At 35.8% G+C, this 26,443-nt stretch overlaps 1 long non-coding RNA gene across 1 annotated transcript; it reads left to right on the plus strand.

Annotated features, from left to right (window-relative positions):
- The first annotated feature begins 21 nt into the window (after positions 1 to 21).
- LOC149063764 (uncharacterized) lies at positions 22 to 25,240 on the plus strand. Its single transcript, XR_016196097.1, has 5 exons — positions 22 to 52; positions 8,982 to 9,080; positions 12,500 to 12,570; positions 21,311 to 21,409; positions 24,557 to 25,240. It is a non-coding gene; the product is annotated as an uncharacterized LOC149063764 (long non-coding RNA).
- Positions 25,241 to 26,443: the final 1,203 nt, after the last annotated feature.

Here is a 26,443-nt window from a genome sequence, read left to right on the forward strand (position 1 = left end):
TGTAATCCGTACCTAATAAGGAATTCCGATCATGAAAGTTTCTCTGAGTTCTGTCAGTAATAACAGTGGTTGAATCAATAAATATTCTATGTATTAAAAACTGAAACCTGGACCCTTTTTTTAAATAATGAACGGATCGGGGCATAAGGAAATTCCGGGCATGAAAAATTCTCTAGGTTCATTTTAAATAATAAACCGATAAGTCAGAAGGCATGACAATGGACGAATAAGTAACAAATATAACGAAATTATAAAACGGTATGATGCAACCTGACCAGTAGATAATAATCCAAATGACTCAAGCTACAGAAGGGAGGAATAATAATCCAAGAGAGGCGCTGGAAATGGAACAACGGCTGTTTTGAATTTTGCAAAAAACACGGGGTGAACAAAAGAAAAATCCTGTATCCCAAAGTTAGTGCCACCTGGTATCACCCAGCAAAAACTGGAAAGATGTTGAAAAATACAGCAACCCATTACGATGACTTTGGCGACTTATTGCCAGGAAAAGTTGCCAAAGCCGTGGAAGACCATACTGCATCTGTTCCGCAGTTTGAAACTGCTGCTACGCAAATGTTAAAACAGCCTTCCAGTTGAAATTTATTGGGAGAAGAACACAGTGTAAATGTAACCTGGGAAAGAAGAAGAAACCGTGTGCAAATCTGCGTCACAGTGAATATCTGTTTTTTCAGTAATATTAAAGTGCCTTTTATTCATTGTGGCGCAGATTTACATACGGTTTCTTCTTCTTCTTCCCCAGGTTACATTTTCATGTATGGTGTTCTTTTCCCACAAATAAATTTCAACTGGAATGCCGTTTTAACGTTTACAGAGCAGCTGTTTCAAAACATGCTAGCACGTTTGTGTTTCATGTTAAACCGTGCATTTTCTGGTGACAATTGTTTGTATTGGTGTGTACTCTCACCTCACATAAAAGTTTTCCCCATCTCTTCTGAATCGCCCTGTATGCAGATTTATTTCTGTCACTTTGCGAAACTTAAATTTTGATAACATCACCCTGAAACCGTTATTACACTATACATGTTTGACAAAATATCATTTTAAAAACTTGAAAAATGCAACCAATTAGCGTATTGGTTACATCCGAGTGAATGGAATCAACAGGCTCGTTGGTTCTTTTCTTCTCAAGTTTTGTAAAATACCTTTAATAAAACTTTTATAGTGTAACCTGGCCTAAGTACTATAAACCAACAAGCAGGGTTGGTAAAAAAACCGGTTTTTTGAAAAAAACCAAAAAACCGGGTTTTTTTGGTTTAAATCAGGTTTTTTTGGTTTAAACCGGTTTTTTGTTTTAAATAGTATTAACATTAAAAACAATGAAATTTCTGAAAAATCATTCAAACTTCTAATAATGAACTAAAATGAAATGGTTATTAATGTAATTAACACTATTCCCATGCTAATTAATCAATAAATATTTCTTACATTTTAACAAAAACCAACTTTTGCAATTTAATTATTTTTCGCTCAACTCAATGGATTACTGTGTGTTTGAAAATTCTTTCAATGTTATTATTAATCATATAGTATATAAAGGTTTTTCTCCAGTTACTTTCAGTAATACTTAATTAGGAGGCTTTTTTGCAAAAAGTAATAAAAAGTAAGTGAATATAATGTATTTAATGAAGCATAAATAATGCAGATTAATTAGCAATGATTTACGATATACAGGGTGATTATAACTAAGGTTCTGATTTCAAAACACTGTAAAAAAGAACGATTGTCAGAATAACTTGAAAATTGACATGAATACTCCTGAAAAAATGGAATTTTATTTGGTAAAGGGGAAAAAATACTTAAAAATGTAAAATTAATGACATCATCCAACATGTGGAAAATTTGCTCGCAGAATGGAAACGATAGCCAGTCCTGGCAAAATGATACCTTAATTATAGCATTGCATGATTTCATAATTCATGGAAACATCACAAAAAACAAAGTAATTGAACAAATAACTACAACTTACTTAAGAAATGTTAAATATGTTGTCCAACCTGAGGTTGAAAGCACAAAATTTCTTGTTCAACAACAGAATCTGAGTATGCCATGGTGATAATGTGGATGTGCTTGCAATTCAGCTTTATTAAACCAAATGCCCCCCCCCCCCCGTTAATATTCCTGAGGAACTTCTAACATATAGGGAATGTACTGGAGATTGCAATTCAAAGTTTGCAATCTGACCACTATTTATTACACCCACAGCCAGAAGTTACAAGGGTTAAGGTGCATCCTGTCAAAATGGGTCTTCAGCAGCTGCTTTGCTGGTATTGCAATGTGCATCTTGATAGAAGTTCTATCCACACACTGATGCTGTGGAAGTGCTGAAATGATGTGGTGGCACAAAATAGATTATACTGCTGGCGAAGTACAGCATCATCTACTTGCACATTTTGCACTTTTTTCTTTTGCGAAAGAAACTTCCATTGCTTCAGGAGTATCCATGCAAATTTTCAAGTCATTCTGATCAGTACTTATTGTATAGTTTTGGAATCAAAACTTTAATTATAATCACCCTGTATATAGCTGATTATTTTTCGGAAATCTGTTACTACTATACAGTAGAACCTTGATTAATTGGGCTTAACAGTGTGAAAGTATAAAAAAAACTACTATTGAATATTAAGACTGGGAGATATACAGTGGGAGACGTGCTACTTCTTATGGGGAAAGAAAATGAAAATGTATGTGAGGTAATGTAACTAGAGTACACTGGTCTTTGTTCTTTAAGGACAGCTGGTGTCTTTATTGGATTATAGGACCACCTGCCCCTAGCATGATGGTGTCACTACTGTAGCTGCTTCTTTGTGAAGGGAAAAAGAAACCCTGTGAGATAATACACCACTACATTTAGATGTGTGATGCAATCCTTATTCATGAATTTGCTACAGATAGAGCATCAGAATGTAGCCAAAGGTTAGAAAATGTTGTAAGAATGAGAAATTTGCTTTTATATATAACTTTAAATGACTAAGATACTTCATATGAAAAAAAAATATATAATCTGGCCACTTTTATTAGACTTTTTGAAAAAAACCACTTATAAAATCGTATGTTATTTAAAGATATACCATCAGAATGTACCCCAAGGATATAAAATGTGGTAAAAATGAAACAGTTTGGCTAATAATGAACCAATATGATATTTTTCAAGGGAAAAAATTATGTTTAGGCAACTTTTATTTGATTTTTTGAAAAAACCAAACTGGTTTTTTTAAAAAAACCACTTGGTTAAAAGCCATTAAACCATGGTTAAAACCATGGTTTAAACCAAACAACCCTGCCAACAAGTATTAAACAGAGACAGACATATTACTTTGAATTTTTTTGTTTGTTGTTTCAAATAAATATGCATTTGAAATTGCATATTTAATTCGATAATTGTTAAAATTCAATGTAAAACGTCCTCCCGAACAGCAGTAGAATGAACTTTTGTCAAAAGTGAAAAATTTTTAATATTTGAAATAAAAAAATTACGAAATTGCATACCTTTTTTAAAATCGTCACAATACAAATACAAATACAAATACAACGCCACAACAGGCAAATTGCCCAACGAGGTGGCTGATTTTAAGAACATCATGGATCCCCGAGCCATATTTTGGAGGCCCTACCTACTACTACTACACCACACATGTGCCCCGCCCACACACACCCCCCGGAACCCCCCAACGAATCGGTACATGCGGGAATGTGCGTGTACGTGTAGTGAAACCTGACGTGAAGTTTTTGTTGTTTCTCTGTAATGCTTGTTATGTGTAGTGCTGTCATTTGCCACTAGTTTTTCTAACTATGAGTGAAGTGTTATGATTGAATGATTTATCGTTGTAGGACTGTTGCTCTCTGTGGCGAGACTTTTTAACGAGGAGATCGGCTCGCATTTGCGCCTTGAAGTTGGGAACCACAGAAAACCAACTTCAGCCGACCACCACTGTGGGGTTCGAACCCGGATCCTTGCATCGCGAGTCCGTCACTATAACCACTCGACCACCACAGCGGCAGATCAACAAGCAATATTGTTTGCGAAAGAAAGATCTACATCTCTGTAACACCTAAATTTTACTTTTCTTTAGCCTCCTAACACCTGTAGTTTTGTGTTCAAATCCAAGACTTGTTGCTTGTGGCCATCTCTACCCTGAATGAACCGTTAAAAAAAACAAAGTGTCCCTAAAATTGTGAATAATAATTCAGTCTCCCTTCCCTTATTCTACACCTGAACTAGTTTAAAATGGAAATTATCAACTTTTTTCTAAGAAATAGGAGTACCTTCCAACAAGAGCCATATTCATCATAAACGAAATGCTCGAAAGAGGCTTTCAATATATCTGCTTTAGAAAAAGTAGTTAGCGTTCATCGTTTTTCCGAGAAGTTAAAGAGCTCCCTAACGAAAGAGAAATCAGTAAAACTTAATTTTTTCCCATTCAAAAGAAACAAAAAGTTGCACTTGTCAAAAATTCTTTCAGTTTCAGCAGGTTTTCTATCTGAAAATAGACTAAATATGCCTTCCGTTTTCGTGTTAGACAGTTTCCGTCTTAAAGAGGTTTCCATAATGGGAAAAAAACATCCACTGGACTATTATTTTGTTCCATTCAAGATAGGTTTCCGTCTCATACGGTGTTCGTCTTAGACAGGTTTTACACTGTATGTGTGATACAAAGCTGATTGAAGAGTGAAGCGTTGTTTGTCACTGCTATGGAAGAACCGGTCACAAACTAGCGCCACTATCGGGAGAGGGGTGAACTAAAATAAGGAATTTTTTTTCTTTTCCCTCATTCACCACCATTCATTCTCACAATTTCTCATTTCCCACGTGCTCGCTCTATCATTTTTGTCTTATTTTAAATTTCATCCTTAAATTTTATTTCGTTTTTGAAAGGCCAGAATTTTCATAAGGGCCATATTTTTCTTTCTTGAAGTTAGTTATATTTGTTATTTTTGTAATCTCGCTACTTTTGTTTTTTTTTTTTAATCGTTACTTTTCTTTTTTTATCGTTACCTTAGTTGATTTTTTTGACATTATTTGAAATGGCGAGTTGTGGAGCATCAAATTATCGCTGCTTCTTTGGATGTGAAAGAAGTTCAAGAACTAAATGGGTTATTTCTTTTGCTTTCCGAAAGACTGCATATTAGCTTGAATTTCAGCCGGTAAAAGGTTAAGACCAAAGCTGGATTTATAAGACATAATATGTACCGTAGTGGTTAATCAAAATAAACATGGGTGTGGCTAAGCCGGGGAGCTCGTGCTTGTTTTGCCTCTCACACTACAGATGGCGCTATGGTTTTCTTTGCACCCACCTTCAATGCATTGTGGGAACGCTTACTCTTTAACCAGCTTTGGTGTGATAGGAGATCAGGAATAGGTTCCTGACCTCAGAAATTAGTTCAGTATTAGAACAGTGAAAAACGTACTGATGCCAAATAGTTTTTGTTAACCTGATAGATTCGTTAAATAACAGAACACTTACTTTTATGCAGATTAAAGTGTATTGTATTTTGAATTATAATTACTGACCACAAAATAAATATTTTGATATTTTAAATTTTCTGATCGGCCCAAAATTTTATTCCATATGAAAAATTCTCACGCAACTTCTGTTAACACACTAATAAAACTCATTTATTCTCACCTAAAAATTTCTTAGCTTAGGTTGTATAAATCCAAAGTTTCAACAAGTATTTTTAATCAAAGAAGAGCAGGCGCGCGGAACATGATACCCATTGCATATTAAGATAATAGCTTCAATCCCCAAAGCAGAATGTTTTGCATTGTTCTGAAACGGTGACTGGAAATGCTTTGCAGTAAAAACCACCATAGTAGTGTGTTTCCCACACTTTTCTTAAAAGTCTTCCAGATTGTTCTGCAGTAGCATTAATTGTTCTGCGACGTACATCGCAAATTTCAGCATATTCTGCTTTGGGGGGCTTCAATAAAAAAACCATTGCATTGAGGTGACTCAACGGTACATGTAGTCTATCCATAATGTACGTGTGGCGAACTCTTGCACCTGCCTAGTCCAGCAAGCGACAAAAGATAAGGACTCTCACATACACTCTCTTAACTGTCTCGAGACCAGTCGATCACATTAACCAGCTCATTATTATATTTAAAAATGTTTAATATTCCTGTGAAATAAATGGTATTAAATTTAATTTTAAAGTATGCTATCAAAATATGCGTCAGCATTATAAATGCTAGTAAATATGTCATATCATAGTCAAAACGTAGTTATTCTTACTTTTGCACTAAGAATAAGTTACGACAGAGGGGCGAACTACAGTAAGGAATTTTTTTTTCTTTTCCCTCGTTCACCACCATTCGTTCTCGCAATTTCTCATTCCCCACATGCTCGCTCTTCTATCATTTTCGCCTTATTTTAAATCTCATCCTTAAATTTTATTAACTTCCATTTCTTGAAGTTAAAGTTATATTTATTTTTTTATTTCGTTACTTTTTTTTTTTTTAATCGTTACTTTTCTTTTTTTATCATTAACAGAGTTTCTCGGTTACCATGTCAGTTACAGGAGTTTCCCCCTCTCTCTCTCAAGTATCATATACATGTCCCAGCACTGCCAAATTAAAGGACATTTTAGTCCTACAATTTAGTATTTTGACTGCTAGCTATATTCTAATGCTATGCACAATAAGGGTATCGTTTTGAATATCAGTGATTATCTAGATAATTTAATAACATAAATCAACATTATGTATATGATGTAAAATAACTCTTTTTAAACACCTATTTGTTATAAAAATAGTACAGCAGATGGTTTATATCGATACACATATATAAGCAGTTAAAGAAATTTTGGAGGGTCGAGAATCATCTTGAACTGACAAATATCAAATCATTCCACAGTTTTTCCTTCAGCATTTATACTATGCTTTATTCAAATTGTATATTTTATAAGGAAAAAAAACATTGTCCAAAATAAATTCTGTAGAGAGTAGAAAATTATTTTATTATCGTAATGAGTATTTTTTTTATTCCTTGTAAAGGAAGATTATAATTAAAGTTCGTTTTTGAAAAGGCTGTTAAAAAAAAAACCACTGGTCAGAATTACCTGATATTTCACCTGAATATACATGAAGCAAACATGATTTTGTCTGGCAAAAGGAAAAAAGTTAGAAAATTGACGGATGGCGCTGCACTCTTCATAAGATGCAAATTAAAAGACGTGACATGTGCACAGCACATTGCAATTGTGATAAAAGGCGGGGAACATGCAGTTCCTTTTGTTCTTTGTTTCAGAGAAGGTTGTCATGACGGTGTTATTGAAGGATCGGGCTCTGCTTTTGAAACTTTTTTTACATGAACGGTGACTGTGTGGAATCTGCATTAAAGAAATTCCAGACATTAAAGGGTATTAGAAGTGGCTCTGGTCCGATGTCTACAAACTGTCTAAAGAAGATTATTGCTAAATTCGAAGAGACGGGTTCGTTTGACGTGCAATGTGGCAGAGGGAGGAAAGCAATTGCTTCGACGTCAGTGGAGCAAGTGGCTACAGCATTGCAGGAAGCGCCAAGCAGTGCTTTGGGAACGTGCAGTGCTCTGGGAATTGGCCAAACTTTAGACATGCCTGTCAGCACAGTTGTAAAATTTTACGAAACATCCTGCAATGCTTGCTATCCATAAAAATTACGCATGTTCAAGAGTTGTTTCCTGAGGACCTGCCAATATGAGAACATTTCACCCTGCAATTTCTTGCTCGGATGAAAGTAGACCATGCATGGCCATGGAACATTTTGTGGACAGGCGAAGTGCATTTCCATCTCCAAGGTTCTGTCAATACACAAAATTGCAGGATATGGGCAAAAGAGAATCTATTCCAAATGCAACCATTGCTTCTTCATTCTCAAAAGATCACTGTGTGGTGTGGGTTTATGGCAATGTTTATCGTTGGCTCTTTCTTTTTCGAGGAGATAGGTCCTTTGGGTCCTGTAACCTGTACCGTCAATGGGACACGATATGAATCTCTTTTGTGCAACCAACTCATTCCAGCATTGCAACAATGTGTGGATAGCATAATTTTCATGCATGATGGCACCCCTCCATATATTGCAACACCAGTGAAGCAACTGCTGAATCTCCATTTTGGTAATGACAGAGTTATCAGTCGCCATTTTCCAACAGTTTGATCGCCACGATCATCTGACCTGAATTTTTGTGACTTCTGTCTGTGGGGTAATCTAAAAAATGGTGTTTACAGTGGTCTGATTGCAAACTTATCAGAGTTAAAAACCGCATTACGCAACACATTCACAACTTCACTCCTGATACACTTAGATCTGTTGGGCAACATGCTATTGTGCGCTTTTAGCTCATAGGAGAAAACGGTGGACAGCATATTGAACATTTCTAAAGTAGCAGTTAATTTACCACATTTTTTTCCAGATGGTTTCACCACTGTTTGCTTTTGTACGATTTTTCTTACTGTCTTTTAATTTGCATCTTATGGAGAGTACAGTGCCATCTATTGGTCAGTTTTTGAACTATTTTTCTGGCAAAATCTCATTGCTTCATGTATATTCAGGTGAAATGTCAGGTCATTCCGGCCAATGGTTCTTTTTTTACAGCCTTTTCAAAAACTAACTTTAATTATAATCATCCTGTATAACAGTTACTTCAAACATTACATGTAATTAACGTGTGTATTTCCAATGGGAAATTTTATATTGAAAAGCAATATTTGAGGTTTTTGACCTGACAGTTTGTCCCTTCGCCCCCCCCTTCTTCAGAAATTTTTTCTCCCATCGCCCCCAACGCAATCTTACCCATATAATTCTATATTATACTCATAGCTTCTACTGCTGCCACCCATGGACCGTTAACGGCCCCGTTGGGAATCACTGTTTTAAACCATAAAAAACTTGCACACCCTCGTTTTAAGCTTATCCCCTCCCCCCATCATAGCGTTTCCAGTTTTTCATGTTTTTTTCTTTCCCCCCAATTCTTCACTTACAGATGCTGATGGTGAATTTGCTGGAGATGTAGCGAATGTTCGACATCGGTTTTATGCCATGTTTTGCGGCTTATGTTTGTCTGAATCTACTTTTACAGAGAGTAAGTTCATTGGAGTTTTTCGTCCTGAATCATTTCATTTTACATTTTTATTATGTCACATACATTTTTGCTGGTGGGTATTATAGACCTCATAGCCCGAGGTGAGACAGTTCCATTCTAATCTTTCAGGTACAGCGACTGCACATTGGCTATTGCGCTTTTTCAAACCCTATCTACGCCTCCAAGAAATTTCACTCATAATATCACAGCAGCCTGCTCAATGACATTGCAATCAGTGTTTTTGTTATATAAACGTTGGCTGCTTGAGCACTCTATTTATGCTGTAGAAAAAATTCTGCACCCCAGCATTTATTCACAAATCAGAATTTTTTGGTTCAAGTTCAAATTGTACACCCACAGCAGGGTTTAAGCTATGGTCACATTTTTTGCAAAATGCGAACGAAAATATTAGAATGCGAACGAAGTAGTAGCCACTTTCGCAAAAATGCGTACAGGAGGTATGAAACGAGTAAACATCAAATCATCAATCATTAGCATTGCAGCATTTTGCTGAAGCTTTTTTCCTCATTTTTGCTTTTTTGCTAAAGGATTTTTTATCTAGCTTAAACCCAGGGAAAATGCCACTTCTGATGCCTTCAGCAAGGAATTACCTTGAGTCTGCAGGTGTCCCAGGGTGAATGTTACTAATTATTCTATATACATTTAGTTTTTCTTAGATATCAGTCTACGGGGGGGGGGGAAGGGATATCTACAAGAGAAAGGATTATGGCTTAGGATTATATCCTAAGGATTATATGAGAAAGGATTATGATTATCTTTGAGGTCATTCAAGTATTACGTCATCCTCGATGGGGGGGGGGGGGAGGTTTCCAATTTGGCAACTTTTGATGACAAGGGCACAGGGGTTTGGATGATGCTTGTGTCCTCAACCACCCTTCATGAAGATATGAAGTATTCTTAATGGCATCTTATACGGTGCGCCAAAAAACGGGGTTAACCTTTCGATAGTTATTGGGCACCTGAACTAACATTCTCCCTATTGATAAGTTCCCTACAGAGCCACTTTAGTGATCTTTAAATGTTTCACAGATCCTTCAAGTGCTCTGGAAATTCTGGAAATGTGTCCGGGCTGCTTAAGTGCTCTGGAACTGTGCCAAGCATCACTCAAGTGATCCGTAATTATGCCACAGATCATTTAAGTAATCTGAATGTTCTGCAGGTAACTTGAGTGATGTAGAACCGCACTGGGGGGGGGGGCGTAAGTGCTCTAAAAATGTGTCGTATGTCATTCAAGGTATCTCTAAATGTGCCACGGATCATTTAAGTGTTCTGGAACTGTGTCACAGGTTACTTAGGTGATCTTTGAATGTGAAAGTGGTCTTTGAGGCCTACTTCAGTGATCTGAAAATGTGCCACAGGCCACTTAAATGTTCTAGAATTGTGCCATGGGTCACTTAAATGCTCTAGAATTGTGCCATGAATCATTTAAACGATTTGTAAATGTGCCGCTTAGTTTATTTTTACAAAATTAGTTTTGGGGGGGGGGGCAAAACACATCAGATAACCTTCAGAGCCACATTTGGTCTGCAAGTCAAGGATTTACCATGTATGGCTCAAACGGTGGGTTGCAATGAATTTCTTAGAGAAATTTTGAGTTCTTACCATTGAAATTAACAGAAATTGATTATAGTAACATATAAAGGTATTTTCTTTCGAAATCTTAATTTAAAAAAAAAATTTTTGCATTAAAAATTTTTTTTTCAATTCATGGGGGGGGAAGGGGGGGGGTCAAAAATGGCTAAAAACGTGCTGACGTAATACTTGAACGGCCCCTTGTTTAAGAGTTGAACTCATGCTCAATATAAAATTTTAATGACTGACTGATGCTGCCATTTCTCTCTGATTACATGACATGCATTCACTAAGGCCCGGGATTACACTATAAAAGTTTTATAAAAGTAATTTTATAAAACTTGTAAAATGCCACCAATAAGATTATCAGTTTCATTTGCTTGAATGTAACCTATGAACTTTATTGGTTGAATTTTTTGAGTTTTATACAAGGGATTTTATCAAACTTTTATAGTGTAATACTGGCCTAATTCATGTAGGCAAGGGTCTTCACCATCGCACACAATTCAAGCCATATTGAGAATATCCATGTAGCCTTTGGGGCCGCTAAGCAATGCAATCATATGCTACATAGCTTAATTACCATGGATCTTTATAGGTATTAGTTAACTTTCAAAATGACGGGTGAGTCAACAAGGAAGTAGAATCAGTGTCATGGGTATCCCCATTGCAGGAGTTCACTGGAATCACTCTACCTATTGATTAGACACAGCTGATTCATTCACATAGGTGGCAATGCTTTCAATTTACCCGCCTTATTAAAATCTTCCAGTGGGAAATCTGTGATTCTTCTATTTTTCATATCTCCATAGAAAAATCCCTGAAAGTCCTTAAATTGAGCTTTGTTTGAATGGAAAATCCCTAAAGAAAATACTTTTCCAATCCTTGCGATTTCAGACTGTCCCCGTTTTCTCAGGAAAAATATGGGGAATCAGGATTTCAAGTAAGAAAAATCTGTAATTGTCACCAATTATGATGATTAAAGCAAGCAAAGTGGGTAATTGCTAAAAAAATCAGGACAGGGGAAAAATGCATTGTGGAAAAACAGGATTTATATATGGTCACACGTTGCAATTTCAAAAAGTCCTGGGTTTTTCCCCTTTTATTTGTTTGACATGTTTTCTTTGATGTGAATGTGTCATCACGGGATAAACTACAGATTTTTCAAGTCTAGGAATTGGCACCTATGCATTCATTTTGGTATCCATATCCTTGATGAATGATTAAAAACAAAATATATAATCTAGGGATTAGCCGATTGCTTTGTATACTATCCACAAATTGTTAGAATGTTTCCACAATTTGAAATAATTCATAAACTTATTGAAGAAACAATTTATGCAAAAATAATATGTATGCAAACATCTTATCTTTTGTACAAATTTCCTTGGAATCTCTGCTCTCCAATGCAGAAGTTAATTCTTGGTAAGCTACCAATCACACCTTCTTGTTTATTAAATGCACTTACCTTTTTATGAATGACACACCAAACAAAATTGATAATAATAAATGCATCCCTTTTATCAGGTCAATTTCTGTAAGCACTCAGTGTTGATAATTTTTCTCTCTCTCTGGAAGTGATGCTTATGTCAATTCTTTTTACGGGAAGCAAGATGCTAGTGCCCCTTCTTTGCATTGATTTTGCTTGCCTTTGCAGACAAATACTTTAATTTACTTTTGTTCAAACCATATTTAGCCTGATTATAGTAATTTTTCCATTTGCTAGCAAATATACATGCATGCACCTGTTCACTTTAAAGTTTAGTAATAGATGTATTTGTATACATTCTCAACAACTAAATGTATGTTATTTTTTTCTGAATCAGGTCCAGACTTCTTACTGATAAACATGGGCTTGTCTAGACTGCCAGTTTATCTGCAACACTATTTGTCAGATGTAAGTTATCATTGCCTTCTTGAAAGTAACTGTGACTTGTGTACTCTTTGGTAAACTAAATGCAGGTAGTGCACTACCTGCAAAAACTTTCTTTTATACAGTGGATCATGTGTCAAGTGTGTTCATTTTAATTCTACAACAAAAACCTAACATTTGAACTTGGTTAATATGAATCTCAAGGAGATAGCAAAAAAAGTTAGAACTATCTAATTCTTCAATATAGGAAAACTATACTTTCACAAAAAATCAAAAACACTCAATAATTGTAAAAATGTAAAAAATGTATTGAATGTCATCATCTGTTATCATCAATTATGAAAAAAATATTTTAATTGTATCGTCCACCGATCACGAAAAGATCATTGTCTACTTCACATTACATCGGACGATTCTATTATTTCCTTTTAGGTAAAGTGACTGCCCACCGAGAATAGCACATTAGCAACGGCGCTTTCCCATTTGGCGTCGTTAGCGCTATTTTGGCCTCCTAGAAATTTCATTTGAAACACCACGGTAGTGCACTTGATAGCATCATCATCGCAGTGTTTTTGTTCAGTAAACACTGGCTGTTCGACAGTGTCGTCTTAAGGGGCGTTCAAGTATAACGTAAGCAAATATTTAGCCATTTTTGACCCCCTCCCCTGTCAGCAAAATTTTGTCATCAGCTCTGCCCCTCTGAATCCTAACTCGTATTTTCATAAAGAGTGGTTGATGATGTAAGCATTATCCAAACTCCCCCCCCCCCTTGTCATCAAAAGTCAGCAAATCGGAAACTACCCTCCCCCCCCCCCCCCCATAGATGATGACGTAATACTTGAATGACCCTTAAGGCATTGTCACATTAGATTCACAAAAATAAGAACTGGTTGAAATTTTCCAGAATTTGTGTGGTAGGGCCTCAGAAAAAATCACTTGGCCCGGGAAGGTCCGTGATACTCTTAAGACGGCCCGGCTGCTCGAGCACTTACAGCACATTATTTTAATACAAAAAAATATATTTTTTATTCCGCAGAAGGAAATCTTTCTTTCAAACTGAGCACAACTCAGGTCTATCATTATCTATGGGCGATTTACTACCTATTGAGTTGTGCCGGAAATGTAACTGTGTGTTTACCTAACAGTCTGAGTGCGTATGCAGTGTTGTGTTTGATTTTTCAGTGCTGCTGCCATCTATATTCAGAAGGGGACTGTAGAAGGGATAGAAAACTCCAGCCTTTTTTTTCAATAATCAGTTCCATGCATTCAGCTGAAGCCAAAAAACCACACGTATAAAACATTTTCGACCATGGCCCCCAGAAGTATGGGCTGACAAGGCTCCAACCCAGGAGAGTTCTTATAATTTTCTTTTTTTTACACACTATGGATGGCCGGTGAGAGATCCCAGTCTAGTAGTCCTGCTGCAGCATGACAGGACCATGCTTCTGATGCCCTTATGCATGGCCTCACATCTTGCAGCCAGGCTCTCAGGCTGGAATCTTTGACGGGTCACTCTAAAGTGAATATATAGTTGTAAAAAATGATTTTTTTTTGCTTCCAAAATTTCTAACAACAATTTTCGAGTACATCTTTTAACAAATGCATAGCTGCCAAGTCTCCCGAATTTTTCGGGAATCTCCCGAATTTTATCTTCATCGCTCGATCTCCCGAAAAGTTCTTAAATCTCCCGAATTTTTACAAAAATCACAAAAATCCCTAATTGTCCCTAAAAATTCCCTACTTCATTAAAAAAAATCCCCGCTTATGAAAACAATCCCTTTTTCTTGTGGGGCATGAAGCCTCTTTTTTTTCCCTTTTGAAATGACGTCACACGTCGTAAATGGGGAAATTCCCTTTTAAGGAAGTTTTACAAACCCTCTGATGGTAACAAGAAAGTTGTTTGTCTTATCGTGCAAGGAAATGGCTTAGCAGCCAATAGTCCTGGATAATAATTGAAGATTATGGTGATGCACATGTGGTCAAAATTTATTTTGTTGAAGTTACGTACATGCGATATAACAAAGCATGAATAATGATAAGCAAAAACATATTTAATCAATTTTAAAGATACTTATTCCGATGAATTTTCTTTCATCAAACGTTCCAGAAGAGGGCTGACTTTTCCTTTTTGTACAAGTTGTGTTACGGACATAAACATCGGTCATGGAAAGACTGCCATCATCAGCCGTGAAGTGAAAAAAAAACATCAAGCAAGTGTCACAAAAATTCAGTGCTCTTCAAAAATTGACGGTGTTTTCCTTCATCTTCCGATGATTTTGGGGTCATTCGTGGAGAATGTTTGTTCACAGCGTTTCTGATTGAACACAATATTTATTTTTACATCATTGAAGTTTTGGCCTCCAATTTCACTTTTTTTTTGTGTAGGAATTTCACATTCCCAAGGGTTTTACTTCCATGTGTGTAAAATCCCTATTTTAATTTGACTTCAGTTTTTGAGTAGGGATTTTATTCCCTATGCTTTAACTTTTATGTTTGGAAAATCCCTATTTTATTTGGAAAAATCCCTATTGTATTTATTAGGGAGTGGTTTTAGCATAAAATACGGGTGTGCGCGAAATTCTCCCGAATTTTCATTTTCAAAAGTTGGCAGCTATGCAAATGCCAACACAAAGCGCAGCTCACTCAAGCGTGATGACTGATGGAGTTCACTGAAGCTTGAAGAATACCTTGGCATGCAGAGAGAACCGATTTGTGCCAAGACAGCCTTTACTGGCAACCTGGGATTCCTGCGCTGAAATAGACCCTCTCCAGAGAGGGGCGTTCCCGTAACTCTTCTCGTGATCCAAGGACTATAACTTTAATTTTCTTTTTTGGATGCTCTTGTAGAGAATGAAAGATGTGATTTTTTTGGAGCTTCTTTACAGGGTTATTTTTCCAATATATTCGTAGCTTCTGCTAGTGTGGACCTCTGTTGTTTTTTTATCCTCCTCATGAGAAGATTTAATGTGAATTTATTCTCTACTTCACTTTGTCTGCATCTGTAAGTCAACCAGTTTTTTCTCCTAGAGTTTTTCTCACTTTTGTAATGTTTACTTTGGTTATCTTGGTTCTCAAACAATGTATTTCCGACATGTATATGCGTGTACATTGGTTTGTCACATCTCTAATGCTACCAGTATATCTAAAACAGTTTATTTCCCTTATAATGGTTTGTCACTTTTTCAACCCTCCCAGTAATTTAAGAAAACCCGGGCAGCATCGGGTATTATGGCTAGTTTGCTATAAAAACTTAATTGTGTAATAACTCGAAGTTTATATAGCTCTGGGCATGAAAAGCGTACCTTCTCTCTTCAAACTTATAGTGCACACATAGAAAGACATTGATTTGATGAGTATCAAGTCAATGTCTTTCGCTTTGATATCAAATCAGGGCTCAGTTAACTGAATTTACTTTAATATTGCTTCAAATTATATTTTCAGTGAGAATAATTTTTGTTTACTAATAAATGTCCTAATAAAATCCCAGAAACTTCTTTTTTTTAACATAAAAAATTGTCGAACATGGGAACTTGTGTGTAATAGAAATGCAAAATTCAAGGAAAAATTTGGATTGAGACAGAGTGTAATTTGTTTTGAAAGATAATCTCATGGATGCAAACTTGTAACATGAATTTTATGATTGGTACTCATCTGTTTTCAGAAATACTGTGAGTAAAAATTGGCCTAAAAATGTTGCAGTCGCCAGTAACATGATAGCTAAATGATAACTGATTTTGCAAGTTAGCCTCTTGTCATCTTGAAATATGTTTGATTAAAAAAAAACATAAAGCTCTATAAAGTTTTATAAAAGAAAACTTTATAAAGCGATAAATGAATATCTCTGAAACTAGATATGTCTTAAAATTTAATTGCAAGTTTCCACTTTAGAAGCTTATTTCTGTGAAAAAATTCACTTGGTCTTTTTTCAGATATTCCACTTTGAACTTTGCAATTTTATGACGAGTTCCTGTGTTTGGTAATTTTTTTTTTATTATATAAAAAAGAAAAGGTTCGGAAGCTAAACTTTTCCTCTGAAAGTAGCATGATAAAATATCTATTCTCGGAAAAAAAATTATAAAGATTGAGCTTAATTTTTGCAATTTCTTTCGAGACCCAGTTATAATCAACATGGATGTATTAGAGTTTTCTTGCTTTCTCTGTTCTTTAAAAAATGTTATATAAATTTTTGTTTTGAATGGTTATGTAACTTTTAGCCACTTTTGTGAATTTCACATATTGTACATATAATGCAGCAGGCCACATCTTAAACTGAGCTCCTTTAAATATCCATTCGTTAGCCTAGAAGTAATTTAGTTAAGATAAAAATTTAAGATGCACTGCAAATATGTTGTAGTAAGGCAGCACATACCTCTGATTATTATTAAAACTGAATTATGTCTAGGCTACAGATATGGATATTCAGGACACCTGGGATTTCAAGATGAAGCCCTGCTGCCGGCATAACGTGCAATGGCAGGTTTTTTTAGGAGAAAAACAATTTTTTCTCGGTTTTATTCATTGTAAATTTAAAATATTCTCAACCCGTGTAACACACTGTTTCAAGTAACGGAGGTCTAATATCTGCTCAATAGAGCTTTAACAATTTCTTTTTGTTTTTACTCCTCCCCCCGTTTTTCCTCAAAATTGTAAATTGGCACCTTCATTAAAAGCAGATCAGAATGAGTTATGAACTGTATAGATAGATACTGTTCTAATTTGAATATGTGAAATTTTTTTTTCCAAGATGATAGAATGAGTTTTCTGATTAGATTTAATTATTTTCCCAAATGCTTTTGCTGAATTCCTATGTTATTCAATTTTGGTTATAATTTTAAATTAATTGTGACTGCACATAACAAATGTTTTCTGTAGGAACATTGGATTCATTTTCTGTAAGATATCTTGAACTAATAGAGATATCTGTTTTTTAGGTCAAACTATCAATTGTGGAGCATCATCCATAAATATATCAAATCGCTAAAAAATGGTTGATTTCAATCACCTCCAATGCCCTTGATCTCTTGAAATTTGTTACTTCAAAAGGTTTATATTTCTTTTTTTATTTTATCTTTGTTTTAAACCATCATTCCACGTAGTGAAATTTTACTGCTGAGGATTTATGAGGTTTCCTCAGAATACCGGACCAGAATTTTTTGTGTGTAAACCAATGAAGTTAGGGAGGTGTGATTTGGTGCAATGTATGTAGGTGATCCTAGTACACACGTTTGAATTTTTTCCTGCCTTCAGAAGCTGACGGTCACCAGCAGGCTGCCAATGAATGAGTAACTGTCAGTGAGCACTGTCACATTTTAGTTTTTTGACAAAATAGCAGGGAAAAAACTTGAAACAAAAGATGATGTCTATTAATGGAAGGTGAGGCACAATTTAGTAGGTCCTCAACATCTAGAAATGAGATTGTTATTGACTAAATAAGGACTAGTGATGCAGAATCATTGAATAATGACTAGACAACTTGCAAGCAATAGCATGGGATCCGCTCATTCTATTTTGATTGTTTGGTCTTCAGGCGATGCAATATCAAAGTCATGCTGAATGTTTTCTTTGATTCTAGTGGCATGGTTCATCGTGAGTACGTATCACATGTCACAACCTTCACCAAGTAGCACTACCAAGAGGTTCAGCATTCCAATTAGCAGCTTCATCACAATTAATGCGGTAGCGTTTGTTCAAGTTTTTTTTTTGCAGAAAACAAAAATGCAATGATGCCCACTTCACTTATTAGTAGTCTGCAGACGACTGGCAGAAAAAAATTTTAGCATGCACACTTGGATTGCTTACATATGTGTGCCAAAACACGTTTCTCTAGCTTCATTGGTTTATGCACAAAAAATTATGGTCGGATACTTTCTGAATAAACCTTTCATATCTTGTTCAAAATGCTGGATTGTACATAATTGGACAGCTTTTTTATATAAAAGGAACCAAGTGCCATTAATTCTCAAAACTGAAAAAAAGCTATTTAAAGTTATCTTCAATTATTAAAAATAAAAACTCATTTTGTGAAAAAAATATTACAATGATTTTAGGTACACAATAAGCTGTTTTACTGTTACCATTAATATTCCCCTCCCCCATAGTTTCATCATAGAAAAAAGGGGTGTTGGTTCTCTGGAAATGAGGTACTGCAATGTCACAGATTTCAGCACATCTAGATCAAACAATGTATTCATCATAAGGACATTTTTTAAGTTTCGGTTCTGACCCCCACATGAGTCAGACCATGAAATAAGATCTCTCACATTCCTTCCAACATGAGTAAGAATGTGTTTTCTCAAGCAGGAACTTACTCCCTGAGCACCTCGTCCTGAAATCCTTTTTACCCAAACAAAAGAAACTTTTGTTTTCTTTTCCAGAGTGTTTCCCAGTATTATATACCCATATTTGCTTCTTGTAATAAATAATTGTTGCGATTGTGTTAGGGACAATGTTTCTTCCATATCATAAAGTTTCCAGATGTTTGTTTTTCTTTGCAGTTCTTAGGTCATCATTCACACACACATTGCTTCTTTTGCTTCTAACTGATGCACATTTAAATCACATTAAATCCTGTATTTTTCCCATGTCAGCAATGTTGTGGCTGTTCTGCATATTAGCATGAAAACTGTCACATTTATTGAAAGCATCTTTCTTTTGATATTAAAATGCATGTGATGTGTCATCCTGTAACAACTAAAACTTACTGTGCCATTCGATTTATTTTCTTTCTTGTATAAGTCATACTTTTTTGATTCTGTTAGTTCTGTTGACGAATATTCTGTATCATCACTCTTTCTTTGACAATAGGATTTGTATCGGAGAAACTTATTAATGTAATCTTTTACTTTCTGAATTTCATCTGGGGAAAATTTGAGGTTGTCCTTTCCTTTGAGTCAATTCCTCGAACCAACTACCAAAGATAACTTGGTTCTGCTTAAATAAAATAAGATGATGAAAACTGTTTGGCAGTTTGTTTTAGTACACACAGCGAACTTGGTCACTTGGTTCTATTTAAATGAAAAATCCCACCTCTTTTTTTCAATTGTTTAGATGTTCATACATCTCAAAAATGTTAAAAATAGCACTTGGTTCATTTTATATAAGCCTTCCAAGTATAGGGTGGGGGGAAACTTGTGCTTTAGGTCCTTTTCAAATATAACACATGTTCATTTATATTAATTTACATCTTGATAAGGTAATAAAGTTTTTATTCCCTGGCACTATTAGAGAGTTATGTCTAAAGGTATGTCTACATACATGTGCTCAGCTTTTTGGAAGGTAATGAATTTTCCTGACTTCTCTGCTTTCTTCCCACCCATGCATAAACTAGTTGATACTGTATCACCACAGTCCTCCATTGGAGTAGTGGCATGAGTCTAATGTGCCAACCAAAAATGAATCCTCTCGAGTAAGTTTCATTGCTTATCTTGTAAATGAATGTTCACCTATCATTCATTCACATTATACAAGGGCTCAGAAAATTCCTCAAGGACATTGCTAAGTGCTTGTGCATGGACCTACTTTTTTGTTTAGAAAATGTTTTTTTTCTTCTCTAGTCTGCTATACAGTCAAACCTCGTTAGTGCGTAGCCCGGTTAACACGTCACTCTGCTTACCGTGTCACTTTTGGAAGTCCCAATTGTCCTCAGGCAGGAATTGGCACAGCTATGGTTCACTCCGTTTAACGAGTCATTCCGCTTACTAAGTCATATTTTTGCTCTCCCAAGAGTGACTCATTAACGAGGTTTGACTGTATTATGTAATATATCAGTGTTTGTTAATCTTTTTCAGCTCATGACCACTTTTGGACAGTATTTTCTTCTGGCCCCTGCTTGATCAAAGGCACCCTCACATTGAAGCAAAACCCTTCCTATTAAATATTGAGTTTAGTCAGAACTAAATCTCTAATGATCAAAAATTTTATAAAGTTTCAATTCTTGGTCAATTTTTTTTTCTCACAGTTCTCTGACCCCTCCCTAACCACCTGTCGAGGCTCCCTTTTAACTTGATTTTGACCTGCAGTCTCTCTTGAACCACTGTTTTGTATTATGGTTTTCTTTCGGTCTTGTATAACTTATTTAAGTGCATATCATTTCTCTTATATGATATTGCCAACAGAAATAGGGAAAAAACATTAAGAGAAGTTCTCTGGGATATACCATAGAAAAAATAAAATTATATTGAAGAGCTTCAAAATGCGCTAACATTAGCTTTTCTGAAGCTGATAAGCGCATTTAGAATTTTTTTTTAATTGATACTTTTTACTGGTTATAATGTTAGAGAAATTAGTTGAGTTTTGTTTAAACTTTTGATATACAGGGCTGCTGGTGGCTATGTTGCAGGTTTGCACAATCATCACTTTTAGAAGATAGAAAAACAATATTGAACAAGTTACGGAATTTATATCTTTGCATATAAATTTTACACGGAATTGACAGAAGTGACATGAAAAAAAAAAAAAAATCCCCAAAGCATAATGCTTTGGTTTAGTAGTGAAAATTTTCATAATAATGTTTCTACACTGGAAAGTCCTTAAGCCTTAAAATTTTTCCGGAAGGTTCCAATACTAATTATGATGTGAGGCACAGTTTTTGGTATATTCTGCTTTGGTTAATAGTAATAGAATATTTTTCTCAAGTATGAGAATATATTTGGATGCATGTTAAAATTGCCAATCTACTATTGCATTAATAATCAAAATGATAGAAGTTGAAATTTTTTCCAAGGGTTTTTTCTTGCAACATGGTAATTATATGGTTCTTTATTAGGACAAACGTACGATGGACTTTTGGTTGACTTATGCAAAGAAACCAAAGCCAATTACAATGGGCTAATTTATGCAGCATCAAAATGCCTGAAAAGAAAAGGTATATCTTATGTTATAAAGTTATCACTTGAAAGGTTTGAGATTTGAAATATATGTTATGAAATTTAATCCTTTTATGCCACAAATTAAATTTCGATAACAAAGGCACTTGTTGGGAACCTAAATAAAAAATACATCATAGGATGAACTTTCTTTTAATTGCTCGACAATTATATTAAATTTATATGCGCTGGAACTCCCATATAACGATACTCAAGGAACCAGTATAGGAATTCATACAGTACTTCTGAAACTTTTTCTTCTGTAAAAAACGTATAGTCTTATATGGGGGCATTAAAATGTAATATAAATACACTGCTGGCCACCCAAATTGCAACACCAAGAAAGACAAGAGATATCGCACCAATATTTATTTTGTAGATAACATGTTGACCAAGCATCAAATGATTAAATTTATAGACTTCTGTGAAGTGTGGTTCCTGCCAAAATCAGTAGCCAGAGTAGCCGCCATTGTTGGAGATCACCGCTGCCACACGCCTCGGCATTGATTCAAAGAGACTTTGGATGTGTTCTTGGGGTACAGCAGACCAAGCAGCTTCCACGCGTTGCCAAAGTTGATTTGGTGTGGCAGCTGGGGATGTAATCTGGGTCAATCGTTGAGCAACCATGGACCACATGTTTTCTATCGGCGAAAGATCCGGAGAACGAGCTGGCCAGGGAAGCAATTCAATCTGGCGATTGACGAAGAACCTTTGGACAATGCGTGCCACGTGTGGTCGCGCATTATCCTGTTGAAATATGGCTGTGGGCAAGCCCTGAAGGTAAGGAAGGACAACTGGCTCCAACACCTCGGAGATGTAGCGCTGGCTTTTTAAAGTACTGGCAATGCGTACTAGAGGAGTGCGAGAGTGATATCCAATACCGCCCCATACCATAATACCCGGTGCAGGACCAGTGTGGCGGTGCATAACGCAGCTGTTCAGCATCCTCTCTTCACGGTGTCTCCAGACTCGAATCCGACCATCATGGTGTTGCAGACAGAAGCGTGACTCGTCAGTAAAGACAATTTCATTCCATTGTGCCGTCCACATCCTTCTTTCATCGCACCATTGGCGGCGGAGACGTCTGTGGTTCTGCGTCAAGGGTAGACGAAGCAATGGACGTGTTGCGGACAGACCACTCTGCTGTAAACGGCGTCGAATGGTACGCGCAAACACTGGATGATGCGGTACAGACTGAATGTGTTATGGTTCGTGATGTGGCTGAGCGATCCGTCACTGCCATACGCACAATACGGCTGTCATCACGTGAAGTGGTGCACTGAGGTGGATGCGATCGAACACGTCGGTCCGTCGTACCCTCCTGCATCCAACAATCACATATCTGCATTACAGTTGTTTGGTTTCGTCCAACACGACTACCAATTTCCCTGAAAGATAATCCACAATCTCGGTAGGCCACTATTCTTCCTCTGTCGAACTCGGATACTTGATCAAAAGATGATAGTTTTTTTGAAAAAACCACAGGAAAAACACAATTGCCGTACTTCAAATCGTCGAAATCTCCAAGCCTTAAATAGCGCTTTGAAGTGGCGCCACAGGCGTGCGTGATGTGCATCTGCGCTGAAATTCTAATCATTTGCATATCTCACCTCCGCTAATGCACGTTGTAAATTTCATATTATTTGCATGCTTCCTTCAGGGTGTTGCATTTACGGTGGCCAGCAGTGTAATTTGTTTTTAATCAGCAGAGTTGCCAACTGCTACAGATTGTCCGTAGTTTCTACGGACAGTCACAATGAACTACAGAGCTATGGGCGATACTATCAATACTACGGAAATCGGTTTAAAAAAATCGGTTCTTTGAGTTTCGTACGCGTTTTATTTATTATTTTTTTTAATGGAGTCTACTTTTAACAAAGCAATGAATGGTACACGCTTGTGAGGGAGTTCAAGAGAAGACTTAACTCGGAGAGTAGATTTGCTTTGTCTGCGCAGAAGGATGTAAAGTCGAGTCGTATGTAAACCCGTGCTCTACTGGATGTCCAAACATGCAAAAACCTGTTTTCCTTCAAAATCATCCCATGCTGTGGACTAAAACAGGTTTTTAGGGTCTGGGCCCCGGCTTTATTTACATGGTATGTGGTCGAGCTGGCGGAACTTCTGGCAGAAAGAATGTTTCATCATAGTGCCATAAGAACTCTGATAGGAAGAAAACGGGTATGGGGAGGGGGGGGGGGTCTAGAGTTTTTTTAAATCTAACACTACTCAGGTCTATTGCCATGGGCAATTTACTACCTAGTGAGTTGTGGTGGAAGTGTAAGTGTGTGTACCTAACAGTCTGAGTGTGTATCTAGTGTTGTGCCTAATTATTCAGTGCTGCCATCCATATTTCAGAAGTGAAGTGTAATGACTGAATACTTGTACTGTTGTAGTACTTGCTCTCTGGCAAGACTTTTTAACGAGGAGATTGGCTTGCATTTGCGCCTTGAAGTGACCACTACTGTGGCGACTGGGGGGGGGGGGGTCCTAGTGTTGTTAGACGTAAGTATATATGGCCCATGAGGGTGTATGTCGGTTGAGGTTGGGATTGCATTCAATATCTATGCATTATTAAGAGACTCTACGACCTGTCTGAAAGTTGCTTCGGGAGGGAGGGGGGGGGGGTTTCATGTGACCTGAGCCTCCTAGGTTCTAGTGCCAATGACGTGCTGTATATGAATAGTGAATATTTCTTATTGTACTATGATTATGTTGACCTGGGGCAGGGGGGGGGGATGGCAAAGCTGAAAATTCATCATTACTGACAAGCTATAAGCCAATGTTGGCATGTCAGAACCAGTATTAATGATGATTTCAGGAGTGTGTGTGTTGTATTTCACTTTTGTGGTAGACCTACTTATGAGTATCAAAGCATAAAGGATAAAAACAAAATCTGAACATATGCTTTTTGACTTGTGAAAAAAAATGACCAGTGTGCACTGACCTAAAATAAAAATATGCAGAAAATTCAGAATTTAGCCCTGACAATATCTTCATTTGATATCAAATCAGGGCTCAGTTAACTGAATTCACTTTAATATTGTTTCAAATTATATTTTCAATGGGAATAATTTTTGTTTACTAATAAATGTTTGCTTCTATGTTCTTAATGCTGTGTAATTTATTTTGAAAAAAAATTATTACAGGTGTGTGCATATTTATGACTGATATGAAGCCAGATGACTGTAAAGACATTGAATCAAATGTAAAAAATGCATTTTGCAGTTCATTGAAAGGCTTGTTTGACGGTCACTTTATATATTATTGCCTGAACGAGAACATAGAATCGCCTGAGCTGATGGATATGGCAAAATCTTTTATTTTTCATTTGAACATTGGGGAAAAGATAAAACCAGATTGGTTGACACCCATGGACGTTATTTCGTCTTTAAATAAACTGTAGTGTTATGTTTCATAAGAGAAATATACGTTGCTTTTTAGTTGATGAATGTTTACCTAGGCATAAGATTCTTCTATAACAGTCTGTTTGTTCAACATATAGGAAAAAACAATAAACGGTGCCCACGCTCGAATAGATAGATTATGCAGCTCACGATCTTTCGGGTACCTCATGAGACTTTGAGCTTCAAAAAAATTTAGTTTATCTCTGTTTGATCTGATTAAATGATTTTTTTTATCTCTTAAAATGTTATTGCAAGAAAAATTTGATTTGTCTCTGAACTGCTGCTGATGTGGTTTTTTTTAAATTGCATTGTGACATTTCTGTATAACTCCTAGTGATCTAATTTGATGATTCTGTACGCCACCTTTGCTGCTTGATTGTAATATAAGGGCTCCAGACTATAATGATAATAAACACTTCTATATAATAGTTGTTTTCTCCAGTTACTTTCAATGCACTTAATTAGGATGCTATGTTGCAAAAACTATGATAAAATTAGACAAATACAATGATTTTAATGAAGTGTAATTAATGCAGATTAATTAGCAACAAGCTACAGTTTACAGGGTGATTATATGTAACTGAAGTTCTGATTTCGAAACACTAAAATAAAAACCACTGGTCAGAATGACTTGAAAATTTCCATGAATGTTCCTGATGCAATAGAATTTTATATGGTGAAGGGGGAAAAATATACTTAAAATGTAAAATAGACGACACTACTCATTCAGCATGGGAAATTTTTTTTCACAGAATGGAAACAATATCCAGTCAAGGCAAAATGATAATGCAATTAGCATGAATGATCCCATCAAGCTTGAAGGTGACACTGTTGAAAACGAAATAAACGTTTCAATTGGAAATGATATTGGGTGTCATTTATTGAAAAATACAGTCGCGAATACAGAAATTATATGGTTACCACATTGTATAAAAAACCATTGTTCTTACAAATCAATATAAACAACTTGGGGGGACTGTAGATAATATGCAAATCTATAAATCATTCTTAGAAATTTAGAAATGCATTAGAACATGAATTATTATAAATACTCAGAATATATTTTTAGCGTATAATTCTTGAATTATCTGCAGGAAATTAATTTGTTTGCAGTGGAAACGTTCTCCATGAAGAAATCTGCATAAGCCTCTGTGATCTCGTAATTATTTACACAGTAAGGCTTTTTTGCTATGATTAAAACATGCACCTTGTTCGTCTGAATTTTTCCCCCCGATTTCAATGTTAACGTGATGATGTGTAAGTATGCAATGAATTTGCTGTATAATATACATTATAAAAGTAAAATGTGTAGAAATGTAATCTTTGAAAGTTCAGTCAAAATTAAATATGTGCATATTATTCAAGTGAAAAATATGAGTTTGTAAAAAAAAAAAAAAAAAAAAAAAAGAGTCCCTAAATTTTTAAATTTTACTTTCAAAAGTGCTTGAATAGTCCTTGAATTATTTTTCTTTGGAAAAATATGAACCAAGTTGCCCTACTTTTCTTTACCAAATCCTATCAACAAAATTCATGTAATTGATTTTAATTGAGGGAATCATCAATATATATTGCCAAATATTATAAATGTTGTAGATTGCAATTAATGATTACGCCAAAGCAGAAATTGTA

The sequence above is a fragment of the Pholcus phalangioides genome, unplaced genomic scaffold, assembly GCF_987345545.1.
Source record: "Pholcus phalangioides strain wild (caught in Gottingen) unplaced genomic scaffold, Ppha-v1.0 ptg000043l_1, whole genome shotgun sequence".
In the NCBI taxonomy this organism is placed as follows: Eukaryota; Metazoa; Arthropoda; class Arachnida; order Araneae; family Pholcidae; genus Pholcus; species Pholcus phalangioides.